Source organism: Pinus tabuliformis, chromosome J, assembly GCF_031772625.1.
Source record: "Pinus tabuliformis cultivar Carrire ecotype Pingquan chromosome J, CPIR1, whole genome shotgun sequence".
Taxonomy (NCBI): domain Eukaryota; kingdom Viridiplantae; phylum Streptophyta; class Pinopsida; order Pinales; family Pinaceae; genus Pinus; species Pinus tabuliformis.
This window is the reverse complement of record NC_142295.1, coordinates 1090256090-1090269363: the sequence shown is the minus strand read 5'-3', so window position 1 is coordinate 1090269363 and position 13274 is coordinate 1090256090.

Sequence of the window (13274 nt, the reverse complement as noted above, 5' to 3'; positions counted from 1 at the left end):
CAGTTAATGAGTGAATTTCCCAAATTCCAATTAATGACCTCCATTACTTTTCTTTAAAAATGAGAACCCATGGAAGAAGCGTGATCATATAATAACCTCCAGAGATCATGGATCAACGGTGGGGCAGTCTGCTGCTACGCACCCCACCAGAGATCTAGTCCCCATTTGTATCGCTGCGCTGCAGCATATTAAGTTTCAACGAAGTTGTAATGTGGTTGTAACGTGATTTGATGGATGTCAGCCTGTCTGACATGTATAATGTACTAAAAAGAGGGCCCCATAATGTTTCTTCTGGGAACTAGCCCTTCCCATTTTTAAAATAATAACCTCCCCACCGGGATTCCAATGGCTGCAACAACATCTACTTAATTCAAACAAAAACTAAAACTAGTAGATTTTTCTTTTGAAAAAAATAAAAAATAAAGCTGCGCCCGTTGGCAATTGCGTTCATTCTCGAAGCACTTTGTATTTTACACTGCGCCCGTTGGCAATTGCGTTCATTCTAGAAGCACTCTGTATTTTATGGAATCTTTATTTTCCCTTTATTTCTTAAGAAAGAGGTTAGGATTTATTTAATTTTAATTATTAATGAGCAGAGTATATCATTATTAAAAAATGATAATGACTAAAAGATTCTGAAGTCATAGATTTTCATTTTTATTACAGGTGTTTAAGTTTTTGAGTTATTAACTATTTAACAAAAATTATAAAAAGAGTAGATTTTCACTTTCTTGGATATTTGTAGGCGTTTAACTATATATTATTTTATTTTATTTAAATATAAAGATAAACCACTCATAGCCAAACAAAAAAGCAATTTTAAAACCTATATTCTTTAAAATTTAATATGTTTTTAATGATTTAAAACAATAAAAAAATTACTATATAATGATTATTTTGATATGTTTAATTTTTTAACATATTATTATATTTTGATTAAAATATTTTTAGATATTTAATATATCATGTCAAAGGAATTTGTCTATTTTTAAAATAGTTAATTAAAAAAATAAAAATAAAATTATGATGCTTAAAATGTTTTACTATTAGTATTAATCAATTTTCAACGTTTTAATTTTATATAGATTTTCGGCAGATATTTTTTTTTGGTATTGAAATATTTTACTATTAAAATAGATATTTGTATTGAAATATCTTACTATTAAAATGGATATCTAAATAGTTTGTTTCAGTCATATATTAAAATGTATATCTTTTCAAATTATGTCACTTCACATAGATATCTAAATATTTTATCGATGGTTGTGAAAGCAACATTTTTCTACCACATCTCTTTCATATTAGGTTGTAATATTAACAACCCACCAAACTACAACAAGCCCGCCCAATGAGATTCGCATTATTGATGTTTTATAATTATTCGAATGAAAACTAACAAAATAAGTGTATTCATATTTGCTTTTATTATAGCCGAAATTATTTTTTGATTTAGAATATAATTTATTTTATATTTTAAAGTAGACACATGTCAATTCCACATTAAGCACAAACTCAATCACACATCCTGGTCATATTAGATTGTAGAATATTGCCTCCTAATGATAAAATGCATGTCGGAATTAATTTCTTTTAATATAATTAATTAAAATTAATTTTAAAATTATTATTAACTATGAAAATAATAATTTTCAAAACATTAAATTAATATTTAAAATATAAAATTAATTATAAGTAACTTCTAAAGTATCATTATTAAAACCTTGTAAAATAACCAATATAGATCCATCTTAATCAATTCACAGAAGGATCAAATATCTAGATATGCAAATCTCTTTTAGATTGGAAAACATAAAAAATATTTGCACTTCAATAGATTTAATGTCTCTCTAAGCTTGATAAAATCTACCAAACACACAAACAATGTGTAATTTTTCATTATTGAAATTGTATTTTTGAATGCATAAATGGATACAATTCCTTGAAAGTCCTCTTGGCACTTGCCTAGACTACACAACTTAAACTTGCAATTCCAACAAACCTTTACTAGATTTCAGTCAAACTTGACAAAAAAAATGTACGAGAAAATAGCCAAAATGTAAAATAGTAAAATTGTTTGAAATGTTTTAAAATGTTTTTTTTTGTGAGTAGCGAAACCAAAAACTAGGTCAATCTCCTACTAGCCTAACATGGGGTCATTTCAACCACTACCACTATAACACACTTACAAGGTAAATCAAAGAAATTTGAACACCAAACCTCCTTGCACTATTACTTCATTTACTTTATTTGATATTATTAGAGATCTTTTGATCTTTAAACTGATATCCAAATGTACAAGAATTTTTTTTGTTAAAGTTAAATCCTAATACCCATCATGATATCAATATTCCACTTTAGTCCTGATTCAATATCAAAGGAAAGTAGTCTTTGCATGCTACTTTCTTTCAATGTAATAGGATTTATGGTCCTATTGTCATCAATTAAAGGAAATTAATACATGATGTGTTTTAAATAAATGAGAATCTTATGTATAAGAGATGAAAACCCAAAGATAATCTGAGTTAAAGCCTGAAGCTCAATGATTAGAACATAGTATATTTAAAAAATAAGAGTATAACTAGTTAGAGCAAGGTTGAGGTGGCAACTAGATTTCAAGTAGTAAAGATACCATCTTTGAACTTTTTTATTTGGATTCAAGGCTAACTTTGCTTCTTACCATTTCAATGTCATTTATAATGCCTTTTCAATATTTATATGTCAAATAGCCTTAGGATATCATAATCCATGAATTTAGTTGTGGTGTTAACGAGTAAAGTTATCTCTTAAAGCATTTCCATCATTTTTCCTATAAAAGTATGATTGTTTTCTAGATTTTTTTAGGTTGATATTTACTTTCTTTAAATATACGTTTGTGAATATTTGGAAAGTGGTATACTTAAAGAGTGGACATTGTTTAAGGGAAAATATACCATATATAAAAGGTTCTCAAAAAAAAATAAAAAATTATTTATAGTTTTTCGACTAGTATTGGTAGTAAGTAGTCTACATTCAATCAATCTAAGAGGCTCTCATATAATTAATAGGCAATTATTGAATCTTTTGCAATTCTTTTATAAATATAAACTAGAATATAATTCTTCATTTAAATATTTTAACTATTTTAACATCAAATAAACTATCCCTTAATTATACTTCATGCAGGGTACCAATAGATACATGAAGAAAAATAAAACTAAATCCTAATGGAAAGTGTATAAGGTAGTTAAGATTAACAATAGGAGAAAGAAAAAGATATAATAGAATGAGTAAGAGATTTAATGTTAGAAGTATATCCACTAACTAAAAAAAATGGATTCAAAATTAAATATAAATAAGCTACTTTAAATTTGTAAGAAATAACCTAAATAGTATACTTCTTGCTTTATTATTGTATATTTTTTTTAATGGGCGTTTGTTTATACTACATGAAAATTAAAATTAAATTTATTTTATTAAAAAAATACATATGTAAACAAAATTTTAAAAATATTTTAATAAAGAAAAATAGGTAAAATTCAAAACCATTTAACTTTGACCTTAAATACTATGTAGTCCTTCCATTGGTATGAACCAATTATTTGTGAAAGAAAAATTAAGCATTTACTATCCCATCATTTGAATGGGGAAGAAATATGTAAATTATAATACGTTAATAAGTTTATTGTCATAGGAGAAAAATTAATATATTTGACGAATCATTTAACAAAATTTGAGGCTACTTCCACATTAGAAGGTGGTAGTCTAATGATTATACTTTTTTCCGTGAAAGTTAGGGAGATTCTAGCGATATTTTGAAAAAATCTGGTAGTGATTTTTGTAAATCCAAGTAAAAGTTATCACACTTCATAATTTTAGGCGCCTTAGAAGTTTTTGATGGTGCTGAATCCATTTCCACCACTAACAAAAATATGATTCAAACACTACCTCTACAAAAAATTTTGAAATATTTTTGCCCGAATTCCACTCCACTGTCACATCACAAGCGTTGGGTTGTTGAGTATGAAAAGCTAGTATTGAGTTTCATCGTATTTTTTTTTTTTGCTAATGCAAGATTCGAACCTTCAAATTCATTAATCAGCAAATAGAGTACATAAAATACAAATAATCCCGCATGGTTGTGGACCATGGAGAGACCCTATCAAAACCTGAAACCGGGATCAAAGCCCATGCCTCCCTCCCTACAACCATACCTTACATTTCAAAAAGGAATGAAACAAGAATCAGGAAACGGACTTGAAAAGAACAAAAAGTGTCAATAAAATAAGGGTAGCGCATTCGTCCGACTTCTTAACCTGCGGCACAATGGCCAGAGTGAAAAGTCTTTTGATGTCAAGGACACCCGCTTCCCGCAAAATCCTAACTTGCCCTTTTAATCTTAACCGTTGAACCTGTCCGTTCGATCCAACAACTATGGACCATTCTCTGTGTTAAGCAACCCGCTGTTTATCTCTAAGACCCACAAACATGCACGATCAATCCCATCCGTTGATCTACTGTGAATGATCCAACGGTTGATACTAATATCGCACCCGCTTACCTTCGGGCACGTTAGTGTGCGATGAGGGCGGTATTCCTCTCGTCCCCACCGCCACGTGGAGCATGCTGAATGGAATCACTCTTGAAAAGGAAAAACCACTTCCCACCTTTGAGGGTAGCGATCCCCGAAAAACCGCTCAGGTCGCAGTAGAGTGAGCCTACCTGAAAAACTTCGCGGTAAAGTGTGCCAACCAGAAAAACTTCGCGGTAAAGTGAGCCCGTTGTTTACCACTGGGACCCGCAGACATGCACGATCACTCCCAACCGTTGATCTGCTATGAATGATCCAACGGTTGAGATTGATATCGCACCTGCCAACCTTCGCGCACGTTAGCATGCGATGAGGGCGGTATTCCTCCCGTCCCCACCGCCACGTGGAGCACGCTGAATGGAATCGCTCCCTAAAAGGAAATACCACTTCCCACCTTCGAGGGCCGCGATCCCAGGAAAACTGCTCAAGTTGCGGTAAAGTGAACCAACCAAAAAAACTTCTAGTTTCATAGCTCCGATGGTCTCCGGCTTTCGACCGTTCGTTGCGTCAACCCTCCTTGAGCCGATGTGCATTAAAGCATCTGCCATACTTCCAGTTAACCACAAAACCAAAACATCCTCGTTGTTGCAACTGGACCCTATAGTGAACATAATAACCTGGGATTCGCTTGTTGACCACTGCAAGCCGCTCTAAAAAGATCCGATCAAGAGCAAGCCTCTAAGCAAACAGCTACTGGTCAGTTGTGCCTGCCTCCATGGATCTTTCGCGGAACACTGTCTTATCTTCATCTGCTTGGTTTTGACACTCCGTTTTTAATCTGTTTTGAGGGAGCTCTTTCCAGTCCATCGCCACTCTATTATCTGTGTAGATCACTCCTTGATTGGCCAGCAAATCTGCCAGTTTATTGGCCTTTCTACGCACATGTGCAAAACTGATTGTTCTCAGGCTCTGTAGGTGACTGTGAATCTATTGAAAGACTTGGATCAGCCTCCAGTTTCTTGAGGCCTTTTCCGGTTTCGTTCCCCAGCTTATTCTCTTGACCGAGTTAATGATTAACTCGGAATCAACTTCAATGATCGTATTTTGGCGGTTTTCCTGAACCAGGAACTCTAGACATTGTTCCATGGCCATTAGCTCTGCCATGTTGTTGGTTGCTTTGCCTAAATGACCATGGAAGATAAACAGAATCCTTCCATTATCATCCCTTAACACCCCTCCATGGCCAGCCGTGCTCGGATTACCTTTAGAAGCACCATCAATGTTGAATTTCAGAAAACCCTTAGGGGGGGGATGCCAGAAATCTAGCTCAGGATCCAAAATTGAAGCTTTCCTGACTAAGCCCTGAGGAACAATCCCCTATAGCTCTAGCTTATAGAGAATCCTCCATTCTGTAGCAGAAGGGGGTTTCGTAGGGAGATTTCGGACAACAGTGCCAACAATTTCCTTAATTTGTTTTAGGATCAGATCATAGAGATACTGGGGAGATTTCTTAGCATTCTTGAAGATTCTATTGTTCCTTTCTTTCCAGACATTCCAAATAATGAAGCTTGGTGTTAGAGCCCAAGCTGAACTCAAAAATTCATTATCCGAAAAGTTCTTTCTCCAATTGGTGAGGGTATTGAAAAGACTTCCATTGTCTCTATCAGATTGTTGGAAGATAGAGGCAAAAGAATCCCATAATCTGGAAGTAAAAATGCAGTTGTTGAGAAGGTGCTCCATTGTCTCCTCTTGAACTTCACAGAGCTGGCATCTGGAAGGTCCCAAGACACCCTTTTTCCTAATGTTATCCCAGGTTAGAATTTTCCTATGTAGTACCAGCCACATAAAAAGTTTAATTTTCATCCACCCTTGAAGTTTCCATAGGTTTTGCCAAATCCTGTCTGGAGCTTGGGAACCTAGTTCAAGGAGTATGAGTATAGCTTCCTTGAGATTATAAGTCCCCTCATTATTTTTGCCCCATCTCAGCTGGTCATGCCCCCTTAAAACTAGAATTTTCCTTTGTTCGAACATCTTCATTAGTCTCTCAGCCTTGGTTTTTAGGGGACTGTCATTTCTGAGATCAAGTTTCCTCCAGTTTCTCCATTTCCCTGCACTGTTGTTTTGATCCCAAAAATCCTTAACTTTGGTGAGCTCCTTGGTGTCTGTCTCTGCTTTGAGGTCCTCCAAATCCTCCTTTAACAAAATAGGTTCTTGTTGCCATCTATCCTCCCAGAATAAGGCTAAGTCTCCCTCTCTAATTTCCCAGAAGCTATGATCTTGAATTATGCTTCTATTTTCCCAGGCTTTGTTCCAAATATATGATCCTATTATATTACCATCCATCCTTATGCGGTCATTATCTAGCCAAGAGCTTGCATATTTTTCTTTCCAAAGGATAGTCCAATGTGCTTCTGGTTCTTTGATCCATCACCACCATAATTTTGCCCCTAAAACCTTGCTCAGAATCTCAGGATCATCCAATCCAAGACCCCCATGGTTTCTAGGTTTACAGATTTTTTCTTAGGCAACTAAGGCCCATTTCTTCTTATCTTCCCCCTTGCCCCATAGAAAGTCTCTTTGTATGTTTCTCATTTGGTGCAAGATTCCTTTAGGAGCAGGGATAGCTGAAAGCATAAAGACTAGGATTGATTGTAGTACGACCTTTGTGAGGACCAACCTGCCGGCCAAGTTTAGAGATCTCATAGTCCATTTCCTGGTTTTTTTCTTGTAATTTATTAATTATTGGCTCCTAGATGCTCTTGTGTAACGATTTAGCCGTTAGAGGAACTCCCAGATAATTTGAGGGGAGAGAATCCCTTTGAAAGCCCAAAATTCTAGATATGTTCCTCTGAATAGCAATGTTAGTATTGAAGAAAAAGATTTTGGATTTGGAAAGATTTACTTCCATACCTGAAGCCATGGCAAAGTCACTGAGGATTTGTTTATAAGCAAGTGCTTCTTTGACTGTAGGGATTCCTTGCAGCATGGTGTCATCCACAAATTGTTGATGAGTCAAGGCCTATCCATTGTCCGAGAGTTGAAGACCCTTGATTTTACCAACTTCTTTTGCATTCTTGATAGACCTTCCCAGTCCTTCCATCATGAGGATGAAGAGGAAGGGTGAGAGAGGGTCACCCTACCTAAGGCCTCTGGAAGGAATAAAAGTCTCTGAAGGAGAACCATTGACCAGAATTGAGAAACTAGAAGAAGTGACCAAAGCCATGATCCATCTTACCCAATTGTGGTCGAACCCGAAAGAAATAAGAACTTTCCTGATATAGATCCAATTCAACTTATCATAAGCTTTGGCTATGTCTAGTTGCATGATCATTCCAGCCTTTCTTTTGCTAGTAAGAGAATGCACCACTTCATGTGCTTGAATAATGTTATTAAGAATTTTCCTTCCTTCCACATATCCAGATTGTTCCCCCGAGACTAGTGAAGGAAGGAGGGGTTTGAGTCTATTAGCAACAAATTTAGATATTATCTTGTACACCACGTTGCACAAAGCTATAGGTCTAAACCTAATAGGGGTTTGAACCAATTCCTGTTTAGGGATCAGGGCTATAAAAGTGGTGTTCAGAGCCTTCAAAATGGTTTTGTTCATTTTGGAATCTTCAACCACCTGCATAATGTTCTGTTTGACAATATTCCAGCAAGATTTGAAGAAGTCAACATTGAAACCATCTGGGCTTGGCGCCTTCCCATTCTGCATTTCTTTGAGTACTCCACTAACTTCCTCTTCAATCACTGGCCTGTAAATATTGGCATTATCCTCTCTAGAAACCATCCTGGGTATATGCTTAGTGAAGTTCTGGATGTGGAGTTCTCTATCATAACATGTTTCCTTTGCTATGTTTCAAAAGTGCTGGACTAGAACTGCATCTATTTCTTCATGAGAATTGAGAAGATTTCCTCTTTCATCCTTGATCAAAGAAATTATGTTATGAGCTCTGTTTGCTATGGTGGATTTGTGGAAAAATTTGGTATTACGTTCACCTTCTTTTAGCCACTGAACTCTAGATTTTTGTCTCCAAAATATTTCCTCTTGTTTGCATAAATTCTCCCAGTTTTGATGATATTTGGTGGCTTGATCACTTCTGGCTTTGTCATGTCCCTCCGCAATAAGGGCTTGGTTGAGTTCCTGCATTTTACCTTCAATAATTTTTTTCTCTTCAAAGATGTTACCAAATTCATTCTTGTTCCAGTCTTTAAGCCGGAGCTTGATGTGTTTTAGTCTTTTCTGAAGAAGGAACATGCTGGTGCCCTGAATGTTTAAATCTTCTGACCACCATTTGGCTATGTTGCTGATGAAGTCTGGGTGGGTAAGCCAGATGTTCTCAAATCAAAAAGGTCTGTTCCTGGGGGTGCCAATGCCCTGAACCTCCAGTTGTACTGGCCAGTGATCTGAGCCTCCAAAGGGGAGCATACTTGCTACCATTTCCTTGTCATTGAACATAAGATCCTCTGAGATTATGAATCTATCTAATTTAGAGGCCACCTGAGACTCTCCTCCTCTTTTATTGTTCCAAGTAAAGATTCCATTACTCGTTACAATGTCCACCAGCTTCATCTTATCAATAAAGGTTTGAAAAGCCAAAGAATCTTTGCCTAGAACTCTAGTTCCCTCTTTTTTTCTGTAAGTGATTTGATCATGTTGAAATCACCTCCCAGGATCCAGGGTATTTTTGCATGTCTGTCTCTAAGATTCTCTAGAGAGTTTAGAAGTCTGAGTTTGTCATCCATTCTTTGAGGGTCATAAACATTCGTTACCAGGTAGGTATCCTTGTCTCCCACAGGTCGAATGACTACAGATAAATAATCCCTAGATTCCTCCGCATTTATTAAGCCAATTTTTTGTGGATTCCAAAGAGTGAGAATACCTCCTGCTGTATTCTCTGTTTTGACTTCTAGAAACTCAAATCTATTGAGCCATTTACTATGGATATATCTTATCTTCTGGATGGAACACTTAGTTTCCTGGATGAAAATCATATCCGGAGCTGCTTGTTTCATTCTATTATTCAATAACCTTTGTTTCCTTTTACTACCCAGACCCCTGATATTCCAAGAAGTGAACTTCATAATTAAAGATTAGTAAAGGAGTAACTGGATAGGTCTTTCATATTACCTGAATCTATCATAAGCTTTCCACATTCCATCAACAACTCATTTTGATTTTTTCTGCCCCATTTCTTCCCTAGGTTTCTAAGTGCTAGTCCCGCTGTGTTTTTCATTATTTTCACTCCTTCGTTGCCCTGCCTTAATCTTTGTGTTTTTGTTTGTCCACCCCTTTAGTCTGCGTTTTCCATAAAAACAGCTGCTGAACTTTGTTGAACTCCTCTGTGGGTAACGAGTCTAACCCTTCTTTGGTTCCTTGATTCAAGAAACCTTCCAAATCTAGGTTTTCTTTCTCAAGAATTTCCTAGAGCTCATGGTCCTCCATTTCCATCTCACTTTGGGTCATTTCATGATCCATCTCCTATTCTGCATCATTCATCATAAATTCTTTCTGTTTGTTATTATCTTGTATTTGTCCCCTTTCTTCTACTTTCTCCTCCTCCACTGGACTTCCTTCCTTTGCCTGATCTGTTTCTATGGAACCTTCATCTACTTCAAGGACATGAAACATGTTCTGGTTAGCTTGCTGCCCTGCTAATTTACATGGTTTTGGTCCTCTTTTGCCTCCTTTTCCTTTATGTTCCACCTTGACGAAGCTTTCTGAATCCTTCATTGTGTTAGTTTTGTTTTTGTTCTCTATTTTACTAAGAGGGTAGTCTCTGAATAGGTGTCCATTCTCGTGACATTTACGACATCTGAATGGGATATGTTCATAATCTACTGTTTGTATCCATTCTTCATCAAAAACCTCCAGAATAACCTCGTTCGGCAGAGCTCCAGAGAGATCCATTTCCACACATATTCTAGCAAAGGAAGTATACTTTCCCCTTCTAGTGGCCTCAGAAACTTTGACAAATCGACCTAACTTATTTCCTATGGCGGCTAGAGATTCTGTTTGCCAGTAATCAAGAGGTAGAGAATAGAGTCTTACCCAAACCGGAACCGATGTAAAAGTTTCGCGTTCTGGAACAAAATTCATAATCTAGGGTCGCATATAGAGGCATGCTGCAGCATAAAAGTAGGGCCCTCCTCCAAACACTCTATCCTTATCTTCAATATTTGCAAATACAACAGTGAAAAAACCCTTAGACCCAAGATGTAGGTCAATGCTGCCTTTTGGTTTCCAGTGGTATTTAATCCACATTTGTAAGGCTTTTTTAGTGGGCCATAGACCCATGAATTTACAAATGATTGCATAAGTTTGCATGTGATCCCTGTGCACCTGCAGCGCTGGCTCATTTAAAATGACCCTAGGAGTTACCACCGCTTTGGGTTTGCATGGTCCCATGTGTGCTTTGTCTTTTGTTCCTTTCTCCTTGTCTTCTTCCTCATTTTCCTTTGCATCATTATGCTTCCTTGACTTAGTTCCCTCCTGTTCTTCTTCACTGTTTCTTTCCCTTCCTTTTGAAGGCTCTCTGTCATTTTCCATTGGTTTTTTTCCCCTGCTGGCCACAACCTGCTTGTAGGAGGGAGTGGAGCTCCCTCCTTTGCGTCCTTCCATGGAGAACGCCTCTGTAACAGTCTAAAACCCTAGTTTTTCCATCCTACCGTGCGCTGCTCAGTCCCCCAAGTTTCATCGTATTTTAACTCAACGTCGAGTCAATAATTTTTAACAAAAGAATTACAAGTTAAGGGGATTACCAAGGACGTTAAAGTTGGTAGAAATGGAACTCCACCATTTGTTAAATAATTAGTTTTTTTTATTTCTTTTTCAGTTTCCAAGGAACTCTTTAAATTCTCCACGTGCTGCTTGTCACATCGAATCATATTAAAAAAGCACATATATTTCTTGTTGGAAATAATACTGAGAGGGGGGGTGAATTAGTATTATTAAGCAATTTACCAAATCTTCCTTATTTGATCTTTTGAATTATTCTTGCATATCAGTACCATAAAATAATGAGCTTGAATAAAGAAAATAGACAGTCACACCAAAGAACACAAGATGTAAGGTGGAAACCCAATGCGGGAGAAAACCACCTGCTGCAATATGTCTCTATCTTCTTTCAAGAAATTCTTTTACAATGATTTTGTACTGGTGCAGTCCTTTACCAGCACGCAGGCTGCAACCTGCAGAGAGCTACAACTCTCTCTCGTTTTCCAGTTTCTCCTGGAAGGGAGCTACAACCCCCTACTTCTTTTCATGAAGAATCAAATGATCAACAAGTATATAACAGATACAGTCCACTACAGATATCAGATCAGTAATTACAGAAATAACCCAGAACACCTTATGAACAGAAATATACAGTCAACAGATCATCTTAAGACAGGGACGCATATTTTCTTTCTGTGGCCTGCGACTGGACGCAGTCTACCCTCCGCTGTTCTGCGTGCAGACGCACTGTTCCTCTATGCTTTGCTGCGACCGGCGCACCCCGAAACACTATCGCGCAGCGTCTTTTGCTTCAGAGACGCACCCAATAACACAGTCACGCCGCGTCCTTTGCCTCAGAGACGCACCTGAGCCTTTACTTTACTGCGTCCCGGCGCACTTGCCCTTCACTGAACCTGCGTCCCTTCAGATATAAAAGATATGAGGACTTCAGAACCAACCCAAACACTCAGATCCACAGATCTGATCATGCGCCATAGAGATCACAGTCCATTAGAAGATTCGCCCTCATAGATCTGGACTAGATCTCACCAAAAGATATTCAACCAAGATGATGCTTAATCCAAATGAACTCCTTTGCTTTATATAGGCAAGCTTCTCCCCAAAACATGGAACAATACCACGAGCCGACACCATAGAAACACAAAACCGTCGGCTAGATACCACGCAAGAAACCCCCACGTGCTTTTCTCTGCCTTGAAATGTGTGCACTGGGCGGACGCACCTCCTGAACGGCTGGACGGCGTCCCTGGACGCGGGTTCTGTATGGTATACCTGCGGGGACGCACTTGCTGAACATATTTCCTGCGTCCTTCTTGATTTATCACCTGAATGGGTTTGCCATCAAGGACAACACCTGAATCATAAAGCCAACAATCTCCCCCTTTGGACTTGATGGCAACCACATAATCTTCAGCTTCATTCTCCCCCTTTGACATCAAGAGCAAAGGGTATGCTCCCCCTATGCTCATGCATCTCCAGATCTGTAACCAGAAATCCATCATGAAGGAGATAGAGACATATTGCAGCTATTTCCAAGATCTCCTTCTCCATAATGCCAACAATGCATTATGTGCTCCCCCTGAGCCTATACCACCAATAGGAAGATGATCAACAATAAGATGATGCATCAACAACCCCCAGCTTTTGCCTGAGGTATTCAAAAGTGTCCCTGGGCAATGGTTTGGTGAAAATATCAGCAACTTGTTCCTTAGAAGGAACATACTCCAACTTGACCTTCTGTTCAAGTACTTGTTCCCGGAGAAAATGGTACTTGATTGGTATGTGCTTGGTTTTTGAATGCATAACCGGATTCTTTGAGATGCTGATTGCACTTGTGTTGTCACATAAGATAGAGATTGGAGGAGTACAAGTGATTTGATAATCCTGCAAAGTCTGCATCATCCAAAGGAGTTGGGTGCAACAAGATGCAGCAGCAACATATTCTGCTTCAGCTGTAGACAAGGCAATTGAACTCTGTTTCTTGCTGAACCAAGAGACCAGTCTGGGACCCATAAAGAATGCACCACC